General features: G+C 43.1%; 1 protein-coding gene across 3 annotated transcripts in view; it reads left to right on the plus strand.

Annotated features, from left to right (window-relative positions):
- Positions 1-27,746, plus strand: part of ZNF512B (zinc finger protein 512B) — a 1,438,759-nt gene that overhangs the window by 562,601 nt on the left and 848,412 nt on the right. The gene's annotated exons all lie outside the window — the stretch shown is intronic.

Here is a 27,746-nt window from a genome sequence, read left to right on the forward strand (position 1 = left end):
ATTTAAAGATGCGAGAGGGGAAAAACTCCAGGCTTGTCGTATGATTTAAGGTGATGGTAGTTTGTGTAGTTAGAGCATGGAGGGGCAGCAGAGTACTTTGCTTAGCCCATCACTGGCTTATGCCAAGTTCTGGGAAATAGATTCTCAGTAGTCCAGCAGCTGCTGTGAGGAGCCTCATGCAAATGGCTGTGTAAATCCCCCAGCAGACAGACAGACAGATGTATAAAACCAGAAAACAAATGTGAAATTTGTGTGCAGTCAAATCCAGCTGCTGAATTTTGATCCTGCCTTTCACCAGGTGGTTGTGTAAAACTCCTCCTCACAAGTACAAAATTTGAAAGCAGCTGTGAGGTCCACATGGAGCATAGTCCAGTAGCTGAGTTGTAGTGCTGCTATTTCTCATGGTAGCTCTGTAAAACTTCCTTCAACACAGGTTTAAAACTTAAAAAGCTCATGGGGCCTGCATATAAGGAAGCCCAGTGGCTGAATTGCAGAGCTGGCTTTACCTCTGGTGGCTGTATAAAACTTCCCACTCATCCATACAAATAAAAGTTTGAAAAAAAAACTGTGACATTTGGATGTAACAGAGTCCAGTGACTGCATTGTGGTGTTGTATTTACAGAAGGTGGCAATGAAAATCTACTCCCTACCCCGTTGTATGAAACTTGAAAATGTATTTGAAGTATGAAACCTTGAAATACCTGAAAAAGCCTGCATGCAACAAAGTCCAGTGGCCAGGTTGTGATGTGTGTGCACAGGTGAGCTGTGTAAAACTTACCTTCCCCTCAAAAACGCACGCTGAGATACTTATGAAACGTGAAAGTATCTGTGAAGCTCAGTAGGTTCATAGGAAAGCACTAGGCTAGTTGCCCCTGTGGGGCATTTTAAGCCAAGCCAGTTTCCCCTTCAGAGGTGAGAATCAAACGCAGTACCTTGTGTCTGAAACAACTTAACCATTCAAACCCCTGCCTCAATAGTATATCAAGTGTAATAAAGTCCAGTGGGCAAACTGTGCTACTGCATTTATATAAGGTCACTGTGCAAAACCCCTTCCTGCACAAGTACAGAACTTCAAAACATCCCTGAAACCCAACAGATTCCAGTGGCTGAACCACACTGCTGTCTTTACATAAGGTATATGTTTAAAACTCCCTACTCAACACACACAAACACACTTAAAAACTTCTGTGAAGCCAATTTACAACAAAGTCCAGCAGCTAAATTGTGGTTTTACCTTTTTATGTAACCACACACACACACACACACACACACACACACACACACACACACACACACACACACACACACATACTTGTGTGAAAATTTAAAAAGTTTGAGAAGCTTGTAGGCATACCTTTACATATGTTAGCTATGTAAATACTTCCCCCAGGACACAATTTAAAAATGTATGAAGTGTATGAAGCACTATGACTGCCCTCCAGAACTAGAGAAAAGACAAGCATAACTTGAAAAGCTCCTTGCTCATGGCAGGCAACTGCTACTCCTCACTTCTCTTAAGCTCTAGGTTTGTACTAAAGCATTAACAGCTGTCTGTGGCCATCACAGAAGAGCATCGGAAACTGCAAACAGCTTTAAAAGTAGTTAAAGACTTCATTCAGGCTTCAAAAAAGCTGAACTGAGTTATTTAATAGCTTTTAAAGCAGACAGCTTTAAAAAAAACTGCTAAACACTTAATTCAGCTTTCAGGGGAGAAGAAGAAGAGGAAAGCAGTGTTTAACAGCTTTTAAAGCTGTGCATATGGCTGGTGGTGGCCACTTTCTGGCTAGATTCCGAAAGATTTGCACTCAAAGAACGTCTGACTCTGAGAGCAAGTCTTTTGGAATCTGGTCCCCATTGTAAGCCTATTTACATATAGGCCTTACCTTGAAGTAAGTCGCTTACACGAAGAACAAATCTTTTGAAATCAGAGCAGACTTGCACCTGAGTAAGTCACATACACAGAGCAGGTCTTTTGGAATCAGACCCTCTGAGTGGCAGCAGTAGGTTTTTCACAGCTTTCAGAGCCGTGAAACACTTAACACTCCTACACTTTCTTTACTCTAACTTTTGCAGTAAATAGGAGAAAGTAAAGCTGCCTCACTAACAAGGATTATGGTAATGTCTCACCATCCATAAACTGTTTGTTATGGTCTCAACATGGATGCTAAAAGTTGGCAAATTTCTTGACACCCAAGTTTCAAAGACATCAGAGACCCAATTATAATCTGTTGTATGAAGCCTGTATATAACAAAGTCCAGTGTCCAAACTGTGGTGTCTTTACACAAGGTGGCTGTGTAAACCCACCACAGTCACACCACACAAGCACACACACACACACACACACACACACTTACACACTAAACTTGAAAACATTTGTGAAAGTTGCAGGTAACTAAGTCATTGCTACCCTTAAATAAGGCTGCAGTATAAAACTTTTCCCACCTCACTAAAGCAAAATATCTGTGAAGCCCAAATGAAACAGTTTACCAGTCAAGTTATAATGCTGCCTGTGTACAATGTGGACGTGTAACACACAGAGAAACACAGTTGTATGGTACATGTCTCTAAAACCTCTATATGAGAAAGCCTAGCAGCTAAATTGTGGGGCTGTCTTTATTCCAAGAACAGTATTATGTGCTAAATACATGCACAAAACACATCTGTTTGGGCTTGTTGAATAGGGCCTCTTGTCCACCTTGTCTTGTAACAGTGACATTGTTTGAACTTGATGGAACTCTATACAGCAGTACAAAAATGTGCTATACAGAAGAGGGCTTACAGGCACAGTTATTGACTTTATCTTAGTGGACTTTATTCCCGGTTAGTAGAGAGCTTTACTGCTGGAACTCCATACCGTGTAAATGGGGAAGCTGTATGAGTACCTGGGATTCAGATTAGCATTGTACTCAGTGTTTTTGTACAACTTCCTACCTTCAGTTAGTTCCCAGTAACTATGAGGACCCAAAGTGCTAACCTACATTTTTCTACTCGTAGACACAGTGATCTGTACCAAACAGTAGAGTGTATTGTATTGATAATGAGGTTACTGCTGATAACAGTTGACACAAAGTGGTGCAAAGAGTAACAAATGGACATTCTTTTGTAGTCTGTTAAACCACTTAGTTCTTCTTCAGAACATGTACACCTGGCAACTGATTTGTCAGCACTGTGAGTGGGATTGCCCTGTGTTGTACCTCTCCTTCATGCATCTCCAGCCACCCTATCTCGTCTAGATATTTACATTTTAAACTGCATTCTTGCCAGGGAAATCAAACCAAACATGCACAGTTTAAAGGTACAGAGTTAAACAACCAAAGAAAACAACTCTCCTGTTAAACAGAACTTCAGTCAAACACATAAGAGACGTATTTGCAGAATTTACTCCAGTTGCATAAAATTGTAAAAATGGCACAACTCCTCTGTTCATGCCAAGTATTTATTGATATCACTGTACTATTTCTCATAGCCAGTAACCCCCAACTTCTAACACATCCCTACATCTAGCTGCTAATCCACTCACCTGGTGTACTTTGTGTACAAGCTCAGGTTTGTATATCACTAAAGCTAGCTATATAAAATAGCAGGTTTACTAAATAAATACACCCACCCCATAAACTTTACAAAACTGCACAATGCTAATATCTAACGTGTGTCAGAAATTCATAAATTAAAGAAAAGATGATTGACATTAACGGTTGGCTACACCTGCTGTCATTCTAGAGGGATCCAGTATGTGTCAGCCTGGAATGAAGTGCTTGACAGCTGGTCTTCTTTTGCCAGGGATTGTTAGTACTTTTCATTTTTAGAAATTTGCATATCGGCAAAAGCTTTTGCAGCCCCTGTTGTGCCTTTATTAGGCAGGGTCCAGCTGGTGAACCCCCCAACCTAACTTCCAGAACAAATTGACTGTTGAAATATATGAAGGTGACTGTACATGCTTGAAGTCTGAAAAAGAAACTGATGGACCTTGAAGCCTTCTGTATTTAAGTGTTTGAAGAGCACACCTTCAATACCTGGGTTTTTTTACTTACCACTCATTTAGACCAGTGGGAAACTGCAGTGGCATGTCCGTATCTGTTGGGGACAACATTACCCTGAAATGGATACCTAAAGTCCCTCGAAGTCCACAGAGATTGAAATCACACTACATAATCAGCTTGTAGTGTGGTTATTGAACCCCTTCCTTATCTCCCAAAAGTCATACAACATTCCTAAGTGTTCTGGATGAAGTCTCTAAGTAGGAATGTTGTAATCTTTGGTGACTTTAATTACCTAATGATTAACTGGGGGACCTATACCACCAATGTAGGATATACACAAACATTTTTAAGAATTTGTAAACAAAGATTCTCTGAAACAGATTCTTAAAGATCCCACTAGAGAAAAGAACATACTTTATCTGAACTTAACAAACTTAGGGTCTGTATGTACCATCTCCATGGTATCCCCCCCCCCCATACTGGTCAAGTCAGACCACAAACTAATAATCTTCTCTATCAAAATCTCTAAATCATCAGAAGCATATATCACAGAATTCAAGGACTTGAAACTTATAAATCTCCTCCAATTCTGTAATGAAGTGCCTAAATTTCAGTTATTTAATTGAACCATAGTTTTAGTTATGATGGCATTACCCATAATGTTGATACTGCAAAGAGTTATGCAGAAAAATTCTACTTGCACCTGAACAAATCAAATCATATTAAATTGGTAGTCACAGCTAGGTCCAAGCAAATGAGATGTCTAATAGCAAGGCTGCATGATGATCCTCAAGCATTAATAAAGTATGTAATAGAAGGAAGAAATTCATAAACCAATATAGCGTAACAAATGATCCTGAAATTAAGGAAAACATCAAACAGATAAGAAACTAAAACAATGACATACAAAGAAGAATGAAGGCATGCTGTGAACACAGACTAACTACAGAAGCCAAAGACAACAACAACTCCTTCTGTAATTTGCCAGAAATATAAAAAATAACACCTAACACTGCTCTGAGCTTATTCACAATGTTACTAACTACTCTGATCCATTGGTTATTGCCAATATACTGTCAAATCAATTTACTGCCACCTTCACTCCAGAGACATCTATTCCAAACCTACTTAGCTCTGGAATCAAGCCACCAACCATCATGAAAGAGCATGTACTGAGTGTGCTCTCCAAATTACTTCATCCATGGGGCCTGACAACATACCTGGCTGCCTAATTAATAACACTAAGCAAGCATCAGTGGATCCACTTCAAGACTTCTTTAACCCGAGTCTAGGAACTGGCTATGTCCTACAGGAGTGGCACATGGGTGGTCTCTCTACAGACTGTGGAAATTACAGACCCATCAGCCTGATGAGTCTTGTATACAAGGCCATGGAACATATAACTGGCACAATTAACTATGATAACAAAAAAATCTTATCAAACTCAACCCCAGCAGTTTGACTTTGTTACAAGAAGTGTCTGTCTAAAGGATTTTGAGGGGGTTGCTCAGGTTATTGACAAGATGTCCACACAATGTACCTTCACTTTGCCAAGTATTTTATACCATACCACATGCAAAAATAATAAGCAAATTGAACGAGGGCCAAATTGACCCATATGTGGTTTGGTGGTTAGCCATATGGATTACAGACAGGACTCTCGCGTTAAGATTTGGGGGTACATCTTCTGAAAGCAGAAAGGTGCCCAGTGGAGTTACGCAGAGATCTGTGCTGGGACCTCTGCTGTTTGGTATTTACTTCTCGGATCTCCACTGTTTAAACTATCTTTGGTTAACAGAATATATATAAGCTTATGTACAAGAACCGAGGCTTACCATCACAAAGATCTTAATACCAACCAGCAAAATATCTTAATAGCCATATTACATAAGGCAGCATTGGTAAACATTAAAAGCAAGCAAAGCATTTTAGATGATTGGGTAATCCAGTACACCCCAGCAATGTTAGCTGTCCTTAGAAAGTAGTCTCAGAAATGAAAATGGTCTCTTACAGTACTTTAGAAATCATAACTCATTATTATACCAACAGGCCCAACGCTTAGACTGGAGGTGTAATCATTCTAGTAATAAAAATAAACTTAATCTAAACTCACCTTTAGTTAGTAGAACCAACTCTCAGCAGAATATGGGCTGAAATGGCCACTCACTCATGTCTCTTCAGGAAACAAAAGTAAACTCTGTACAGAAGTACTGTACATCCGCCTGCAGTACCATAACCCCATCCCTTTCTGTCACCCTCACAAAACCAAATATTGCACTTCAAAGATACATATATTATTTGGTGATCTGATTTCAAAACTGGATAAGTACCAACAAGTCCTATTTTGAAAAATCTTTTCCATTCTTAAAAATGTCACAAGTAGTAGTCAAGCCATTTAGAATTAGGCCCCTAAAGTGCAGCAGCACATTGCTTATTGTAATAAGAAACAATATTCCAAACAAATATGTAAAAGTGCAGGTGTGCCCCAGTGCTCTGTGCCCATCATTTCACAGTCCTCATTCAAAGCCCAAAAAGCAGTATATAATGATAAAACATATCATAGCTGCCTCTTATTTCTATAGCATTCTGATTCTAGTCCAGTTAAGAAAATTAAAAGGAAACCATATAATTAATATCAGATTTCATATTCCTCTTAAGGCAAATAAATCACACTTGGAAAATATGGAAAGCTATTTCCTCAAATAGTGCAACCTATAACATGTATCTCCACCTATGGGCAATGTCATATGTAGTTGTAAATTCAGTCAAGTTTATATAATCTGCATGCAGTGCACTCTGGGAGCCAAAACCCGTTTTGGATCTCCATTAAATCTTTAAGAGTTAAACTAGACCCACAAGATAACAACACAATATTTTCTACCAGGATAACCTTCAGGAGATTAAAAACCTTATCTCATCCAGAGCAAAAGTTACACTTTATAAATTGCTCCAGAAATAACTCTGGCATATTATCACACCAGATGTCCTTCAAGGATGCATCTGCAGTCCTAACAAATGGGTTGTCCTGGCCTCAGGCAGCCCTTCGGTCGGCCGGATTCCAAAGTCTGGGTCTGGCCTCGGCTGATGTCGCACTTCACCCGACGTCATAGCTGCAGTTCAGCGGGTAAAAAAGGCATCAGCCGACGCCATTTTCCTCAGTCTTTCTTGCCGCGCGGCGCCCGAAGCAGAAGCTGTTTGCAAGTGCCGGTCGGTCAGAACCAGAGATTGCTACTACTGAAGACTTCTAAAAAGCTAAGTACCCCGTTGGGGACTCTTTCTTGCCTCAGCCGATGTCAGGAAAAAGTGAATAACTGTTTAACTTGTGGGAAACAAATGCCTCATAAAGATTTCCACTCTTACTGCCTACCTTGTTTAGGCCCAGACCACGACGTAGCAGCTTGTCTAGCCTGTGCTTCCTTCAACCGACGAACACTTAGACGTCGGTCAGAGTTTGCAGAGGAGTTTTTCGGCTCCGCTTTTGCTTATATCATGCCGTCGGAGACTCCGACTTCACATTTAGCTAAAAAGCGTAAGGAAAAGGACCGACACTCGCGGTCCGCGGTTTCGGCCGAAACCGCGGTTAAGCCAACCGCAAGTGTCTCGGTTTCGGCCGAAGCCGAGTCCGTGGTTCTTCCTTCGGCCGAAAGCAAGCCTCCTTCTACCGAGGCCTCTTCCAGCATGGCTGAATCTGCTACTGAAAATCCACCTGCTCTTACAGTTTCTCAGGATTTATCAGATACTATCCCCTTAGATGTATCTACTCCTGCACGTGGAGCTGCTAGGCCCCCTGCATCCATGTCAATTAAGGCTTTTGCCAGGGCTAAAGCAGCTAAATCTTCAAAGGCCGTGCCTGCTAAAGCCCCCTCTCACAGGCCTAGCTCTAGTACTCAAATGCTTAGTCTAGCAGAGGATCTCATTTCTTTGATCAGGGGAACCCAGTCTCACCCTGACAGGGCTTCTCACCCACCTCCAGAGAAGAGGCTTAGAGCAGAGCCCCCTGAGCCAGTTTCTTCAGATTATTCCTCTGATGACTCAGAAAACACAAATCCTCCAGAGGGCCCTTACTCTCCATATGAGGACTCTGATGCAGAGGATTCCATACCTTCTGCCTCTCCTCCTGAGGAATTTTCTTTTGGGAAACCTTGCATGCTATGAGGGAACAATTTCAATGGCAGGGCCAGGAATTTTCAGATTCTAGGAAAAGGCTTAGGACCTTTTTACATTTACCACAGCATAGGCCTTTAGCTATTCCTCCAGTACTTACAGTTGTGGATGATGCATTTAATGATGCTTGTACTGCCCCTGACTCACTGCCTCCGGCCCCTGCTAAGCCCGACAGATACTACAGGGTTCTGGACACACATTATCATTTATACAAGGCTCCTATTGCAGATCCTGAAACTATATCACAGGGCCCCAAAGCTGTAGTGGCTGCGTCTACCAAAAACCCCCTCCCCTCTGAAAGAGAATCTAGGGCATTGGAGAGATGGGGTAAAAAAGTTTATACTTCTGCTACTCTTTCGGCTAGGGCCTTAAACTGTCAATTCCACATGATTCAGTATCAGGAATTTCTGTTAGATCAGCTCACTAAAAAACTGTCCTCGCCTGAACCTTTAGACCGTAAGTCCCTTCAGGATTTGGTGCATAACACTCAGCAGGTCAGTAATCATTCCTTAAAATGCAGCTATGATGCACTGGAGGCTTCCTTTAGATCAGCTATGACTGGTACAGTGATCAGAAGGCATGCATGGTTAAAAGAGCAATCCTTACCAGACCATGTAAAGTCAAAGCTTCTAGATGCTCCCATGGAAAAGCACAGTTTGTTTGGTTCCCTGCACAGCAAGTGTTGAAGAAGGTGGAAGAAAAAGCTAAATCTGTCCAGACAGTCAAGGATTTCTTACAGGTCCAGCCTCCGAGGTTTAGTAGGAACTGGCCTTCCAAGAATTGGTCCTTTCCAGACACCACCAGAGCACAGAGAAGCAGAAATAGACACCCTAGAGGCAGAGGTCAATCCAGAGGTGCCTACAGGGGACGTCAGTGGCAGCCTAACAGCCAGAGAACTACTGCCACAGATCCAGCCACTACCACTTCTACAGGACAATCACAGTGACTTGGCTCTGAAACCACCTACCAGGGAACAACTGGCAGCACCCTTAGGCTGAAAATTAGCCTTATTTTCAGTAAATTGGCATTACATTACAGGAGACAAATGGATTTTACAGACAATAGACAAAGGCTACAGGTTTCACTTCCATACTCTTCCAAGGAAGAGAGGAATGCCAAACCTACCTCCAAACCAAAGGACAAACGCTCTACAGCAAATAGACCACTTACTAAGGATGAGAGCTATAGAAAAGGTACCGGCTATGCAACAAGGACAAGGATTTTATTCAAGGCTTTTCCTAGTACCAAGAAAGGAAAACCAATGGAGACCTATCCTCGACCTGTCCGCTCTAAACACATATCTCATTGTTCCAAAATTCAAAATGCTGACCCTACAGCAACTTCTTCCCATGCTGGGCAAGGAGTCTTGGCTGGTGACTCTGGATCTCAAGGAGGCATACCTGCACGTCCCCATACGACCAAATTGCAGAAGATACCTCAGATTTCTTGCAGGATCAGAGCATTATCAATTCTCAGCATTGCCTTTTGGCTTATCTACTGCGCCCAGAGTATTTACGAAATGCCTGGCATCAGTAATTGCTCATTGCAGGCTTCAGGGAATTCAAATTTATCCATACCTGGACGACTGCCTGTTACAAGCGGACAGCAAAGACAAATTAACAAACGATTTGAAAAAGGTTATTCACCTGCTGCTAGCCCTGGGATACACAGTCAACACAAAAAAGTCAAGGCTGATACCATCCCAAAGGATAACCTTCCTGGGTGCAGAACTGGACACATCAAACCAGATGGCATTCCTCACAGCAGAAAAACAGAAGCAGCTACCACTCTATTTCGAACCAGCTTACAGCAAGGAAAATCCTGCAAGCCCTGGGTTACATGGCATCCTGCATAATATTAATCCCACATGCCAGGCTACATATGAGAAAGTTGCAATGGTACCTGAGGAATTTATGGTCTCAGCACAAGCACAGCCTAGAAACCCAAATTCCAATAATTCCATGCCTGAAGCAAGAATTCCAGTGGTGGGCCCAGGCCTGTCAATTGAACAAAGGTCTGCCCTTCCACAGGCCTCACCCAAGCCAGACTATCACCACGGACACCTCAGACCTCGGTTGGGGGGCACACATGGTGGACAAGTGCATACAAGGCTTATGGACTCAAGACCAGATGAACCTACACATAAATCAAAGGAGATGCTGGCAGTAAAACAGGCAATTCAGACATTCAGACCATTTCTTCAACAGGGTCATTTGCTGATAAGGACGGACAACACCACAGTCATGTGGTATATCAACAAACAGGGAGGCACACATTCATATCCTCTATGCCGGATGGCAATGGACCTCTGGAATGTGGCCCTGAGCCTCAACATTCAGCTCCAAGCCATATTTGTGCCAGGAAAAGAAAATATACTAGCAGACATCTTAAGCAGAACCACCACGGATGCCCACGAATGGATGCTGCATCCAGACATCTTCAAAACCATCACAAGGAAATGGGGACTGCCAGAAATAGACCTGTTCGCATCCCCACACAACCACCAATTGAAAAAATTCTGCACAAGGACATACCACCCACTTGCTTGGAAGGTGGACTCCCTATCCTTCAGTTGGCAAAACCTGACAGCATATGTATTCCCACCTCTTCCTTTGATGCACAAAGTGCTACTGAAGATCAAGGAAGATCACCCGAGGATCATCTTGATAGCTCCAGATTGGCCAAGGCAACATTGGTACCCGCTACTGAGGAGTATGTCCCGGGAACACGCATGGCCTCTACCCTTACTACCTCTACTGCTAACACAGAACAACTTCAAAATCCTGCATCCAAACTTGAAAACACTGCAGCTAGCTGCTTGGAACATTACATAAGGAAAAATAACCCAGATTTGTGGTCCCACTCCACCCTGGTAACAAAGGCCCGACTGGAACATTAACAGTCAAGTCTGCAAAGATAAGTAAGGTCTGGCATGGGCTAGATCATAATGGAGCTCATAATACATAATATGGGGACTTGGGAGACATTTGGCTTTTTCAAGGGAAGATCATGCCTTTTGAAAAAGACTTGACTGCTTTTGGTCGTCACCTTCCAAATAGTCACCAGAGAGGCATGAGAGGGCAGTCCATACAGCCTACCTTGACCTGCTTGAGACACAACACAATACCCACTTATTGTAGAAAAAAAAAACAGCAAAAATTAAAACCAATGTCACAAGATGAAGGCAAACTGCTGGCTTAAGGACAGAACAGACAGGGTTTAGTGCTGCTTGCTGGCTGTGTCAGACTCCAAGTCGGGTCACAAGTGGTGTCCCACAGGGGGTCCCCCCCTATTTTTTGGCCTCTCTACAAGTAGTACAGGCCAACAACATGGGGGAGGACTTTAGGAGTTTGCAGATGACTGCAACAAACTGCAGAGCCATAGTGGAAAGTGTGGACATCTGATATCCTTCAGAGGGGACTCTCAGGAAACAGATAGCTGGTGCCAGAGCCATGGCCCTGGAAAAGCGCCAAAAAAAATAGTCATAGTACCCGGGAAAAAAAACAAGGTAACCCCAAGCTACCATATAGGTGCAATCCACTAAGCACAGACAGAGCACCTCGACTCTCTTCAGAAAGATCTATCTAGACCTGTGGGAGGAGATCGAGGGTTTACCCCGGGAATCATCTCTCTCTGCTGCTGACAGAGCACACAACAAAAAATGCATGGTATTTTTTTTTTTCATATAAGGGGTAAGCCAGCAAAAATTTTGGGCTAGGCTTATAAATGCCTTAGGGCAGATAGCCTAGTATAAACCTATGAACCTATGAACCTATTTATCTCAAAGGGTTAAAGACATTATCTTGGAGGCTCGCAGACCCTCAACAAGGAAAACTTATACAGCAAAATGGAAAAGATATCTCATTTGGAGTGCAACAAAAGGAGTGGATGCATCATTGGCAAACATAGCTAACATCCTGGAATACTTAGCAGAGCTTTTCCACAATGGTCTCTCCTACTCCTCCATTAAGATTCATGCATCAGCAATTTCAGCAGAATACAACATGGATCCTCCAGTCTTTTCTCAACCTCTACTCAGACAGTTTCTCAGAGGAATTAAAAATGTAAGCCACCAAGGAAACCTCCAGGCATACCTGCACGTCCCCATATGACCAAATTGCAGAAGATACCTCAGATTTCTTGCAGGATCAGAGCATTATCAATTCTCAGCATTGAGGAAAATGGCGCCTACATGGGACTTGAACTTTGTGTTAGAAAAGTTGACACTTCCCCCTTTTGAACCAGCAGCAACAGCAGAATTACAGTACTTATCTTGGAAGACTGCATTCCTGCTGGCAATCACTTCAGTTAGAAGGGTTTCTGAATTACAGGCATTAATGGCAGTACAGCCCTTCCTTATCTTCCATCAGGATAGAGTGTCCATGAGAACTAATCCTACCTTTATGCCAAAGGTGGTCTCCAGGGTATCATTAAATCAAGCAATACACCTACCAACTTTCTTCCCCAACCCACAGAACAGGGGGGAAAGATTGCTGCATACCTTGGATGTACACAGACAATTGCGCTACTACCTGGACAGAACCAAGAACAATAGAAAAACTGACCAGCTTCTGGTAGCATATGCAACAGGAATGGAAGGAAAAGCAATTTCAAAACAAACAATCTCAAAATGGATAGGAAATTGCATTAGATTTTGTTACTCTTTTCATGGAAAGGCAACTCCAGAAAACATCAGACCTCACTCCACAAGGGCTACAGCCACTACTACAGCTTTCTTACGAGGAGTGGCTACCAAAGGCTGCTACTTGGAGCTCCGTGCATACATTTGCCAAGCATTATAATCTACCTTTATACTCCAGATCCCGAGCAGGTTTTGCCACTGCTGTTTTGCAAGGGATCTTAACTACACCATAAACTCTTGGTGCCTCCTTAGTGCCTCCTCCCCCAGTTTGGCTATGGTATTCTACCCATTTGTCAGGACTGCAGATGCATCCTTGAAGGACATAGTACAGTTTTGTACCTACCATAAATGTAGATGTCCGAGAGGTATGCATCTGCAGTCAGGATTACCCACCCTCCTTCCCCTCTGTGGTACTCCTAGGGTATTTGCCCATCTTGTAGCTAGCTGGGGGAATCTATTATGGTGTATTTGTTTGTATATATGTATATACATGTTTATTTCTTTTTGCTCTCTATTGTTTGGAAACATTTGCATTTATCCAAATTTAGCCTTCCTAGAGGGCACCTGGCATCTGGGGCAAGAAACACTGAGGAAAATGGCGTCGGCTGATGCCTTTATACCCGCTGAACTGCAGCTATGACGTCGGGTGAAGTGCGACATCAGCCGAGGCCAGACCCAGACTTTGGAATCCGGCCGACCGAAGGGCTGCCTGAGGCCAGGACAACCCATTTGTTAGGACTGCAGATGCATACCTCTCGGACATCTACATTTATGGTAGGTACAAAATTGTACTTTCCCCAGTATCCCTTTTTGCATTTCACATTACATCTAAAACTTGAAATACGTATTTTTACACAAAAAATGTTTGGCAAGTCCAGTTGTAAGTAAGCCTTTTATTCATATATTTAACCTAACATTAACCAGAAGTCATTCCCCTACAGCATTAAATACGCTGTAATAGACTACTGCCAAGGTTGAAGTAACCCTTCCTGTCTTTCGACTTCCAGCTTGCTGTTAAAGACAATAAAAAAATCCTGGAGCATGTGGAGAGAGAGATTGTCAGACAAATAAAGTAGGTTTAGAAAAAAAAGTTGCAGTAGGAGTATGCACAGTTGCCAACCAAGTGTATCTTGGTGTGGAAAAGGGACACTGCTCAGGCAGTCTGCTCATAAACATAAATAGGGTCTTTGTAGTAGATCTCCATTGCCTGCTGATTAATATTTGACTTGCATCATTTTAGAAGGACTAGTGTACTGGTTCAAGAACTACTTCAGAGACAACTGTTTTATAGTATTGTTAGAAAGCTTATCAAACATGGGAAATATTCACATCTGGGTACTGTAATGATTAATCCTTGACCTCCCCTCTACCCTCACCTTACCAAAGTCACAGATACTATTACAAAAAGACTTCCAGCTACTCTGGAACAAGATTGAACACAAGTGTTACCTTGATGTGTGGTTTGACTAAAACTAAACTTCTCCCACGCTACAGAAACTGTTAGACAAAACATACTCTGTAAATTAAAACTTTCCTACTGGCTTTCATGTCTTATCATTGAGGCCACGGAGAGACAACTACATGAGCACATTCTTTCCAGAAGTGAGGTACATTGCAATCCTGAATTCTCAGCAGAAACTAAAACCCTTCAAGTTGTCATTAACAAAATTTGCAGATCTGTTGATCCATCCACCAACATAGCTTCCAGTTACAGCCAGTGCCTGTCTCAATCTTGCATCTGTAACATACAGAGTGCCCTTTCTAAGCCACCGCCTACCTCATGCAGCAAAACACATCACTGGTACCCTTATTTACTCAAGTTGATCTAACTGTAGTGCTGTCTTTCTAATAGGGCCATCTTTTAATATAGCTAACAGACACTTCCGCAAGGTGGCATCAAGTAAATGGATGTCTGTAACAGTTTGCCAAATGACACTAGGCAGTGCAACTCATATTTCACTTAGTCAAATTTTCACAGCACTTGAAGCATGTATATAAATGCCCCTGTTTCAGTGACCCTAGGTTACCAACATAAATCCATATTCTGCCTACATCTGGCTCATTTGCTACCTACAAGTTCCAGTTGTCTTGCTTGTTAATGGAATTTGATCTCATCAAATGTAGATTCTGTAAATATTGTTAATTTAGTAAGCAAATAAAATCAGCTTGGTTTGCCTTCATGTAAAGTTTTAGTTCCCTAACTTAGTAAGTAACTTTTTGGTGACATACTTTATATAAGTCCTTATTTTAATTTCTGGGAGTTTGACAAGTGTATTCAAAAAGAAAAGTGTATATTGAGCTACTCTGTAAAATAACTGCTATGTTGTCTTGAAATTCTTGACATGCAAGCCTCTCGTACCCCTTTGTTGCCCTTAGTTGGTTCTACCCCAAATATTGCTGAATTATTGCCTTAAAACGCTGTTCATTAATTGCATGGTTGACCTCCGTCTCACATGTGCACACACACACACACACACACACACACACACACACACACACACACACAAATTCACATATGTTGGCAAAGTGTGAGCTGTACAGCCCAGATACGGGTGTAAGAAAAGTTCTGTCATCTTTTGTATTTTTGGAAAGGGTACTTGCGTAGAGACCACCTTTCTTTGTGAAACTGATAGTGACAGTGAAACCTATCCACTTCACAGCTCTGATCTTCTTCTTCCTTTGGCTGTTCCCGGTTAGGGGTCACCACAGTGGATCACCTGTCCGCTCATGATTGACAGTGGAGTTTTACAGTGTCGAGTTGCCAGACTGGCGCCCAACCTTCCACAGAAGGTACACACTCACACCTAGGGCCAATTTAGAGTGTCCAATCCACCTACAGCATGTCTTTGAGATGTGGGAGGAAACCGGAGCACCCGGAGGAAATCCACGCTACCACAGGGAGGACATGCAGACTCCACATAGAAGGTACCCCAGCTGAGGATCAAACCGGAGAACCTCTTGCTGTGAGGTGGCAATGCTAACCGCTGCACCACCGTGGCTGGAAAAACACTTAGGTTAACTTCCCTATGGACTGACTTGTGGCTGCCATATAGCACCTCCCTCCCAGAAATGTTTAACAAGTGTTTGGTTAAAGAGGAGAATGAGTGTCTGGCACTCCCCACTATGGAGTCTGTGCTCAGAGATGCTTTGTTTGTAGCCAGTAATCATGATAATCCAGCACCCTTCTGTTTCCAATAAAGTAGATGCCCTCTTTAAGCCCTTAGCTTAATGGAATTAGTTTCTGTCTAAGCATTCTAGAGCTGTGTCTGTCATCTCTGGCCCAGCACAGAATCTAAATGATCCAGCACAGATTCCAAAGATCACAACACTTATTACCTGGTAAGGAGCCAGTGTGCTTAGATCCATCCATTGTTGCTTCATCTGTCAGTGTTTCTGACCTCCCTGGTAGATCAGGCAAATGAAAAATTTTTCACCCTCACTGCATTTATGGTGAAGGAGAAGCTGGATAAAATTCTTGTCAGAGTCTATAAAGTAGAGAAAGAAGGTTCTTAACTTTGTGAGGGCCTTTGTGAACAACCGCCAAACCCTGCATTTTGTAGGCCAGACCAGCCACCAAAGAAGAAGACCCATTAGAGGTCAAAGAAACTCACAAGTATCAGAAAGTATTGCCTTCTCTGACTGTTTGGGCTGAGTCACCCAAAAGGGTAACTGCTCCAGCACACCAGCCGTGACTACAGTCAGGTCTGTCAGTTGGGTCAGTTCACATTGACATGGGAAGGTATCACAAGGGATTAGTATGATGTCCTTCAAGGATGCATCTGCAGTCCTAACATATGGCCCTTCGGTGGGCCGGATTCCAAAGTCTGGGTCTGGCCTCGGCTGATGTCGCACTTCACCCGACGTCATAGCTGCTGTGAATTGGGTATAAAGGCATCAGCCGACGCCATTTTCCTCAGTCTTTCTTGCCGCGCGGTGCCCGAAGCAGAAGCTGTTCGCAAGTGCCGGTCGGTCAGATCCAGAGATTACTACTACCAAAGACTTCTAAAAAGCTAAGTACCCCGTTGGGGACTCTTTCTTGCCTCAGCCGATGTCAGAAAAAGTAAATAACTGTTTAACTTGTGGGAAACAAATACCTCAAGGATTTCCACTCTTACTGCCTTCCTTGCTTAGGCCCAGACCACGACGTAGCAGCTTGTCTAGCCTGTGCTTCCTTCAACCGACGGACACTTAGACGTCGGTCGGAGTTTGCAGAGGAGTTTTTTGGCCCCGCTTTTGCTTACAAAATGCCGTCGGAGACTCTGACTTCACAGTTAGCTAAAAAGCGTAAGGAAAAGGACCGACACTCGCGGTCCGCGGTTTCGGCCGAAACCACAGTTAAGCCAACCGCGAGTGTCTCGGTTTCGGCTGAAACCGAGTCCACGGTTCTTCCTTCGGCCGAAAGCATGCCTCCTATAGCCGAGGCCTCACACAGCATGGCTGAATCTGCTACTGAAATTTCCCCTGCTGTAGCAGGTACCCAGGATTTATCAGATACTATTCCTTTAGACATATCTACTCCTGCACGTGGAGCTACTAGGCCCCCTGCATCTATGTCTATCAAGGCCTTTTCTAGGGCTAAAGCAGCTAAATCTTCTAAGGCCTTGCCTGCTAAAATCCCCTCACACAGGCCTACCTCTAGTTCCCAAATGATCAGCCTGGCTGAGGATCTCATTTCTTTGATCAGGGGATCCCAACCTCACCCTGACATGGCCTCTCAACCCCCTCCAGAGAAGAGGCCTAGAGCAGAGCCCCCAGATCCAGTTTCAACAGATTATTCCTCGGATGATTCAGAAAACTCAAATCCTCCAGAAGGCCCTTATTCTCCATATGAGGATTCTGATGCAGAAGACTCCATTCCTTCTGCCTCTCCTCCTGAGGAATTTTCTTTTGGGGAAACCTTACATGCTATGAGAGAGCAATTTCAATGGCAGGGCCAGGATTTTTCAGATTCAAGGAAAAGGCTAAGGACCTTTTTACATTTACCACAGCATAGGCCTTTAGCCATTCCTCCAGTACTAACAGTTGTGGATGATGCATTTAATGATGCTTGTACTGCCCCTGACTCTCTTCCCCCGGCCCCTGCTAAGCCCGACAGATATTACAGGGTCCCGGACACACACTTTCACTTGTATAAGGCTCCTATTGCAGATCCTGAAACCATTTCACAGGGCCCCAAAGCTGTAGCAGCTGCCTCTGCCAAAAACCCCCTCCCCTCTGAAAGAGAATCGAGAGCATTAGAGAGATGGGGTAAAAAAGTTTATACTTCTGCTATTCTTTCGGCTAGGGCCTTAAACTGTCAATTCCACATGATTCAGTATCAGGAATTTTTGTTAGACCAGCTAAATAAAAAACTGTCCTCTCCTGAACCTATAGACCGTAAGTCCCTTCAGGATTTGGTACATAACACTCAGCAGGTCAGTAATCATTCCTTAAAATGCGGCTATGATGCACTGGAGGCTTCCTTCAGATCAGCTATGACTGGAACAGTGATCAGAAGGCATGCATGGTTAAAAGAGCAATCCTTACCAGACCATGTAAAGTCAAAGCTCCTAGATGCTCCCATGGAGAAACAAAGTTTGTTTGGCTCCCCTGCACAGCAAGTGCTAACGAAGGTGGAAGAAAAAGCAAAATCTGTCCAAACAGTCAAGGATTTCTTACAGGTCCAGCCTCCGAGGTTTAGTAGAAATTGGCCTTCGAAGAATTGGTCCTTTCCAGACACCTCCAGAGCACAGAGAGGCAGAAATAGGCGCCCAGGAGGCAGAGGTCAATCCAGAGGTGCCTACAGGGGACGTCAGTGGCAGCCTAACAACCAGAGAAGTACTGCCACAGATCCAGCTACTACCACTTCCACAGGACAGACACAATGATTGACTCTGATACCGCCTACCAGGGAACAACTGGAAGCACCCTTAGGTAGAAAGCTAGCCTTATTTTCCGTAAACTGGCATTACATTACAGGAGACAAATGGATTTTACAGACAATAGACAAAGGCTACAGGTTTCACTTCCACACTCTACCAAAAAAGAGAGGAATGCCAAACCTACCACCAAACCAAAAAGCAAACGCTCTAGGACAAATCAACCACTTACTAAGGATGAGAGTTATAGAAAAGGTACCGCGTATGGAACAAGGACAAGGATTTTACTCCAGACTTTTCCTGGTACCAAGGAAAGAAAACCAATGGAGGCCTATTCTCGACCTGTCCGCTCTGAACACATATCTCAATGTTCCAAAATTCAAAATGCTGACCCTACAGCAACTTCTTCCCATGCTGAGCAAGGATTCTTGGCTGGTGACTCTAGATCTCAAGGAGGCATACCTGCACGTCCCTATACGACCAGATTGCAGAAGATACCTCAGATTTCTTGCAGGATCAGAGCATTATCAATTCTCAGCATTGCCCTTTGGCTTATCTACTGCGCCCAGAGTATTCACGAAATGCCTGGCATCAGTAATTGCTCATTGCAGGCTTCAGGGAATTCAGATTTATCCATACCTGGACGACTGCCTAATACAAGCGGACAACAAGACCAAATTAACAAAAGATTTGGAAAAGGTTATACAACTACTGCAAGCCCTGGGATACACAGTCAACATGAAAAAGTCAAGGCTGGTACCATCCCAAAGGATAACATTCTTGGGTGCAGAACTGGACACTTCAAATCAGATGGCATTTCTCACAGCAGAAAAGCAAAAGCAACTACCACTCTATTTCATGGCATTAACAACACAGAACCAGCTTACAGCAAGGAAAGTCCTGCAAGCCCTGGGTTACATGGCATCCTGCATAATATTGATTCCACATGCCAGGCTGCATATGAGGAAGTTGCAATGGTACCTAAGGAATATATGGTCTCAACACAAGCACAGTCTAGAAGCCCAGATTCCAATAATTCCATGCCTGAAGCAAGAATTCCTGTGGTGGGCTCAGGCCTGTCAGTTGAACAGAGGACTGCCTTTCCACAAACGTCACCCAAGCCAGACTATCACCACGGACGCCTCAGACCTCGGCTGGGGGGCACACATGGTGGACAAGTGTATACAAGGCCTATGGACACAACACCAGCTGAACCTACACATAAATCAAAAAGAGATGCTGGCAGTGAAACAGGCAATTCAGACATTCAGACCGTTTCTTCAACAGGGTCATTTGCTGATAAGGACGGACAACACCACAGTCATGTGGTATATCAACAAACAAGGAGGCACACACTCATATCCTGTATGTCGGATGGCAATGGACCTGTGGAATGTGGCCCTGAACCTCAACATTCAGCTCCAGGCCATATTTGTGCCAGGAAAAGAAAATATACTAGCAGACACCTTAAGCAGAACTACCACGGATGCCCACAAATGGATGCTGCATCCAGACATCTTCAAATCCATTACAAAGAAATGGGGACTACCAGAAATAGACCTGTTCGCATCCCCACACAACCACCAATTGAGGAAATTCTGCACAAGGACATACCACCCACTTGCTTGGAAGGTGGACTCCCTCTCCTTCAGTTGGGAAAACCTGACAGCATATGCATTCCCACCTCTTCCTTTGATGCACAAAGTGCTACTGAAGATCAAAGAAGATCACCCAAAGATCATCCTGATAGCTCCAGACTGGCCAGGCAGCATTGGTACCCGCTACTGAGGAGTATGTCTCGGACACACGCATGGCCTCTACCTCTAGTTCCTTTACTGCTAACACAGAACAACTTCAAGATCCTACATCCAAACTTGAAAACACTGCAGCTAGCTGCTTGGAATATTACATAAAACAAAATAACCCAGATTTATCTCAAAGGGTTAAAGACATTATCCTGGAGGCTCGCAGACCCTCCACAAGGAAGACTTATTCAGCCAAATGGAAAAGATACCTCATTTGGAGTGCAGCAAAAGGAGAAAATGTATCATTAGCAAACATAGCTAACATCCTGGAATATTTAGCAGAACTTTTCCACAATGGCCTGTCTTAATCCTCCATTAAGATTCATGCATCAGCAATTTCAGCAGAATACAACATGGATCCTCCAGTCTTCTCTCATCCTCTACTCAGGCAGTTTCTGAGAGGAATTAAAAATGTAAAGCCTCCAAGGAAGCCACCTTTGCCTACATGGGACCTTAACTTTGTGCTGGAAAAGTTAACACTTCCCCCTTTCGAACCAGCAACAACAGCAGAATTACAGTTCTTATCTTGGAAAACTGCTTTCCTGCTTGCAATCACTTCAGCAAGAAGGGTTTCTGAATTACAGGCATTAATGGCAGTACAGCCCTTCCTTATCTTCCATCAGGATAGAGTGTCCTTGAGAACTAGCCCTACTTTTATGCCAAAGGTGGTCTCCAGGGTATCATTGAACCAAGCAATCCACCTACCAACATTCTTCCCCAACCCACAGAACAGGGGGGAAAGACTACTACATACCTTGGATGTGCACAGGCAATTGTGCTACTATCTGGACAGAACCAAGAACAATAGAAAAACTGACCAGCTTCTGGTAGCATATGCAGCAGGAATGGAAGGAAAAGCAATCTCAAAACAGACAATCTCAAAATGGATAGGAAATTGCATTAGATTTTGTTACTGTTTTCATGGAAAGACAACTCCAGAAAACATCAGACCTCACTCCACAAGGGCTACAGCCACTACTACAGCTTTCTTACGAGGAGTGGCTACCAAAGACATTTTAGAAGCTGCTACTTAGAGCTCCGTGCATACATTTGCCAAGCATTATAATCTACCTTTATACTCCAGATCCCGAGCAGGTTTTGCAACTGCTGTTTTGCAAGGGATCTTAACTACACCATAATCATCTTAGTGCCTCCTCCCCCAGTTTGGCTATGGTATTCTACCCATATGTTAGGACTGCAGATGCATCCTTGAAGGACATAGTACAGTTTTGTACCTACCATAAATGTAGATGTCCGAGAGGTATGCATCTGCAGTCAGGATTACCCACCCTCTGTGGTACTCTTAGGGTATTTGCCCATCTTGTAGCTAGCTGGGGGAATCTATTATGGTGTATTTGTTTGTATATATGTATATACATGTTTATTTTTGTTTGCTCTCTACTGTTTGGAATCATTTGCATGTATCCAAATTTAGCCTTCCTAGAGGGCACCTGGCATCTGGGGCAAGAAACACTGAGGAAAATGGCTTCGGCTGATGCCTTTATACCCAATTCACAGCAGCTATGACGTCGGGTGAAGTGCGACATCAGCCGAGGCCAGACCCAGACTTTGGAATCCGGCCGACCGAAGGGCTGCCTGAGGCAGGACAACCCATGTGTTAGGACTGCAGATGCATACCTCTCGGACATCTACATTTATGGTAGGTACAAAACTGTACTTTCTGGACATGGTTATGGTCATGGGCAACCAAGTATTACAGATTTTGGGTCTTCCAAAAAGCTCCATTCAGGGTGCCAAGTATTCTTTGCCCACTTCTTGGAAACAAGCTCAGACTTTTCCCTTGAAAGGGGCCATAGAGTTTCACTCCTTTAGATCAAGGCCAGAGGTTTTTTATTTATTTTTACATTTGTTTACCATGAAAGTCCGACTGGACAAATTGTCCTTTTTCAGAAGAGGCCCAGGGAGATGAGCTGCACAAAAAACATAGCAAAAACACTTACAGTGGTGGTACAAAGTTCTGTTATACAAAAGGACAAGTTGTTAGATTAGCTATAGAGGTAAAAATTACATATGTTGTTGTTGTCTTTTGGCTTTTCCCGGTTAGGGGTCGCACAGTGGAACTCCGGTCCGCTAATGATTGACAGTAGATTTTGACGAACGCCGAGGTGCCAGCTCGACGTTCAACCTTCAATGAAGGCACGCCCATTTACGCACGTCTTTCGAACGCCCATAAAAATTACATATCGGATGTATAATTTCAGTATTGCATTTTTTAACAACAGTACAGAGTTTAATGTAGCAACAATCAGAAGAATAAGTTTTAAGAATAGCTATAGAGGTAGAAGTCACATATAACAGTTTTTAAGATTTCAGTAACCATTTTTTATAGCCACAGTCTTAGCCCCTAAAAATGCAGTATAAAATGTAACAGCAAACTTAGTCCTTATTTTGACACGTTTGAGATGAGTATTAGTGGAGGAAGGTGTTTTGTAGTAATCTTTACCAGATCAAGGTTGATTAGCTAAAGGGTTGAGTGTTCTTAGCCTGGGCTGCTACAATAGGATAACCAAGTCTTGGTTAGGTATGCTTTAAGCTTCTCTTTGAAATTTGTTATTATGGAGATAGTGTTTATGTTTATCAGGAGAGAATTCCATTGTTTAGCTATGTGGTGAGAGTAAAGAGCTTCTTCAGCAGTGTTAGTTTTCGTTATCTTTAGCAGTGATTTGTTGTTGGAACGAAGGACTCTGTTGGGAGAGTATGGTCACAGGATGTTAAGGAGGACAATAATTTTGTGCAGTTGGTAGAGTAATTGGTGAGCTATTGACAGTTGGTTGTAAACCAGGAGGTTAGGTAATTCAAGCCAATTGAGTTTTTTTTAGTGCTAGGCAGTGATGAGATCTGCAAGTAGATTCAGTGTCAAACCTTGCAGTTTTATTGTAGCAAGTTTCGAGATTGTTTAGATCATATTTCTTGATGTTGGTGAGTACTGGTGAGGCATATAGAAGTGTGGAGACTAGGTGAGTTTTAGCGATGGTGGCTTTTGTGTTATTTGTGAGGAATTTTTGTGTCTATATAGCGATCCGAGTTTTTTATGTACTTTTTTAATTGACTGCCTTCATTGGATCCTGTGGTACGGAGATTTGTGGTGATTATTGGTGAATTTTTTCTCCGTCATCCATTTTTTTATTACTAATTATTAATTGAGTAGGCAATGTGCTTGTCATATTTCATGTTACTATCAATGATAATGCCAAGAAGCTTGGTATGTGTTACGGAGAAAGGATTGTGTTGTTTGTTGATGATATATTAAAGATGAGAGAGGGGCATTGGTTTTAGTGAGTTGGAAAAGCATGAGCTTTGTCTTACTGGGGTTATGAATGAGCTGAGCATTAGCTAGCCGTGATTCTACTTCTGAGAATGATTGTTGGGTTATATGTTGTAGTTGTTGGAGTGTGGAAACAGTGAATATTAGGGTGGAATTGTCTGCATACTGGACCAAGGAAGCATCTGTAGTAGCAGTGTGTAGGTTGTTAATGAATAGGGTGGAAGAGGGGCCCCAGGATGGAACCCTGTGGCACTCCTTGAGCGACTGGTAGGAGGGCTGAGAGATTTTGCTGCATTTAACCGCTTGTTGTCCGGCTAAGTAGTCCTGAAACCATGTGTTTGAGATTGAGATTGGATAGAAGTGAAATAAGTTTGTGAAACAGTATTGAAAGCCTTGATAGATCGAGAAGTATGGAGGACACTATTTTACCTTCATTTCTGAGGTGATGTACTGGGTTAGTAAAGGCCATCGGAGCAGTGGTGTTGCTATCTTTTGGCTGAAAACCTTGCTGAGTATTGGAAAGAAGATTTTTAGTCAGGATATAGTTAAATAATTGAGAATTAATGCATCTTGTATTGTGGTGTACTGTAAGATATCAGTGGCTTCAGATCCACCAGACATTCATGGGATCTCAGTCTGTGACAGGCCCTTATTACTGGGCCATGGACTGGTGGGATGTCCCCAGTAATCTCACTGTGGTCTTATTTTCCTGATGCCAAACCTATTTGGTGACAGATTTTCCAGTGATTTTATGGAAGTTCAGGGGAAGTAGACTCCCTTGAAGAGGTGTCACATAAACCAGCTCAAGCTACAGCAGTACTTTTTGCCATGATAGCTTTGGCGGGAAAGGTGAGAGCAAGGTTTGCACTAATACTGCAAATAATTAATGCGATACTTAAGCAAGTAATGTGAGATTGTATCCCTTCTGCAGAGAGGTAATGCAGCTTGACAGTGAGCCATAGACAGTGGCATTACCTTCATAACCACTAATATTCCTAGGAGGAAGACATGCTGGTAGGCTCACTGACTCAGTTTGCCTGCCCTGTCCTGAAGATTGAAATTTGGGAAGCATGTCTGGCCTGGGTCTTCTGGGAGTGAAGTACACTGGAAATCAGATATGTTCACCTTCCAATACAGCATGTGCCAGTCTCACTTCTGCTCAGTACAGCAGGGCAGATAAGTTGATGGCAGTCACTTTCTTCCTGTTGCAGCAGGCTAGATTCCTGTACCCTTTCCCAACATTCATTCATTCTGATTCTGTACCTAATTTTAAAATTCAGTGAAGGAATGAATACATTTCTCATGGTCTGTTGCTGGTGAAAAAAGGTGTGTTTTTTTGGCTCCCAGGTCCCTGGTTTATAGGAATACCTTCTGCTTTTGAGCCATGTCAGTTGTCCCACAGATGGAGTGCGAGCACCAGCTCTACTTCAGAGCATGTCTTCTGGTTTACATCCTTTGATCCCACTCTGGTTTCATGAAGGGTTTTGGAGGTTATTGAAGTCAGCTGAAAGCCTCCCCCGTTATCAGATGTACTCTTGTTAAGTGGAGGAAGTGCTTTGAGTAGAAAGGTATGTTTTATTGTGTCAGTTGGTAGCATGTAGTTTACTTTGACATAGCTCAAGCACTTATGTGATATGGGCTCAGTTATTCTACAGTCTTGGCAGACATTTCAGACATTTTATTTCCACCTTTACATCCTGTACTTGATGGTCAAGCAGTTCCATAGAGGGGTTCTGCATCACCATTTTCCTTTGAAGAAACATTTGAATTTTATTACTGACAGACCTGTTTGTTACTTGTCTGAGTCTATAGGTTTGGTGGTTCTGAAATTCATCTCTTGGAAGGTGATTTCCATAGTGACCATCACCTTTACCCACAGATTCTTAGCACTTTTAGAGAATTGTAGGGTTTTCCATAAGTACTGAATGTCTTTTGGTACCTGCCTACATTTCCTTCTAAATTTGAATTAAAATTGTACAAAAATCAGATGAACTGTGTTTACCGAGCTCACTGGAGCTTGCATCATATGAGCTTGTAATGCATGTACTTGAGCTTGTGATTTGCACTGTATTGCATGCATGAAAAACATTTTTTGCAAGCAGGCAAGCTCCATTGATCCTTATTATGGGGGATGGGCATTGCCTGTACACCCTGGTATGATTCTCACTTCAAGGTCAGTGTAGCTGACTGAAGTATGTGGTGCTGTGATGACATACACAGTGTTGTGTTGTCATCCTCCCATCTGCATATTACTAAAATTGCTATCTTATACCTGTGACATCACTGTTCTGAATGTTCCTGTTAAATAGCTGGGATAAGGAAAAATACTGAAACGTTTTTGGCATTTTGATTATTGAAACAAAGTAAAACTTTTTTTTATTTCTGGAGCTCTATGCAACTATCTCATTGCAGTATTTTCCATAATCTCTTCAGTTTGTCCAGGGTCCTGGGACTCTAGCATCTTGCCCAACTCCTGTGGAATGAAAAATCATAATCTGTGGATCAATACAGAGATTTGGTAAGCATTCTTTGCTGCTATTTTAGGCCTCAGGCATTAAATTGTTTCTCGTTTTTGTCTTTTTTTCGAGTCCTTCTTTGTGAATTCGGAAATATAGAGGCTATCAGATTTCCCATTTATTCATTTATTCATTATCCCAGCAAGGGATTTTTTTTCTTTTATACATGCCTGCAGTTGTCCTTTTACACTTGTATTTGTTAGCTTCCACATAGGTTCATAGGTTCATACTAGGCTATCTGCCCGAGGGCATTTATAAGCCTAGCCCATAGTTTTGTGGCTTACACCACCCCTTTAGTATGGGGAACTATACCCATTATTTTGCTGTGCCTCTGTCTAGCAGTGACACTGAGGTAATCCCTGGGGTATATCTACGATCTCCCATCCATTGGTCAAGATTTCTCTTGAACAAGGCCAGCGAGGTGCTCTGCCTCACATATACCGGGATTTTGTTCCACAGCATAGGGAGTCTTTGGGTGATGAATCTATCCCTCCAGCATGTCCTATTAAGAGCCGTGTCGAGGTTTAAGTCTCCCGCCCTTGTGGCTCTGATGGATCTAGATATTTTGAGGTGAAGCATATTCATCAAATCTGGGTTTGACATGGCCTTGTATGTCAGGCAAAGGTCTCCTCTGAGAAAGCGGTAAGCGACTGAATAGAGCTGGAGTTCTTTCAGTCGGGCAGCATAGGACAGATTTTTGAGACCCTTTATCCTTTTGGTGAGGAACTTTTGTGGCCTCTCCAGCTGCTGCAAGTGTCGGGTCAGATACATTCCGAATGGGGCATTGTACTCAATCATTGGTCTGATGAGTGAAGAGTATAGGGAGACTATGACCTCCCTTGATCTAGATGTGAATCCCTTCATGATAAGGTGGGCAATGTAGAAGGTCTTCCTAACTACTTTAGCTACATGGGTGTCGAATGACAGGCTACTGTCAACCTGGGTCCCCAGGTCCCTGATAACTTCTTCTGTGCTCAGAGGATTACCACCTATATTGTAGCTAGGGGTAACCTTGTTTTTCCCGAAGGGTATGACTATGCATTTTTTGGCATTTAACTTTAGGCCATGGCTCTGGCACCAGTCATCCGTTTCTGTGAGACCCTTCTGAAGGATATCTGTGTCAGATGTGTTTTCGACTCTGACGCCAGTTTGCAGTCATCTGCAAACTTTGTCAGCCATAACCCTCCTGTGTTTGCTTGTACTGAAAAGTAGATGCCAAACAAGAGTGGGCCCAGGACTGAGCCCTGTGGGACACCACTTGTGACAGGCTTTGAGTCTGACATGGCACCAGCAACTCTGACCCCGTGGGTTCTGTCACTCAGCCAGTTTGCAACCCATCTTGTGATGTATGGGTTAACATTTAAGCTGATGAGTTTTCAATGATACCCGAGTGGGGTATTGTATCAAGGCCTTCGCCAGATCGAGGTAGGCTGTATGGACTGCCTTTCCCTCATCAATGGCTTTGGTGACTGTTTGAAAAAGTCAACCAAGTTT

Source organism: Protopterus annectens, chromosome 12.part0, assembly GCF_019279795.1.
Source record: "Protopterus annectens isolate FY-2018-M chromosome 12.part0, PAN1.0, whole genome shotgun sequence".
NCBI classification, from domain to species: domain Eukaryota; kingdom Metazoa; phylum Chordata; order Ceratodontiformes; family Protopteridae; genus Protopterus; species Protopterus annectens.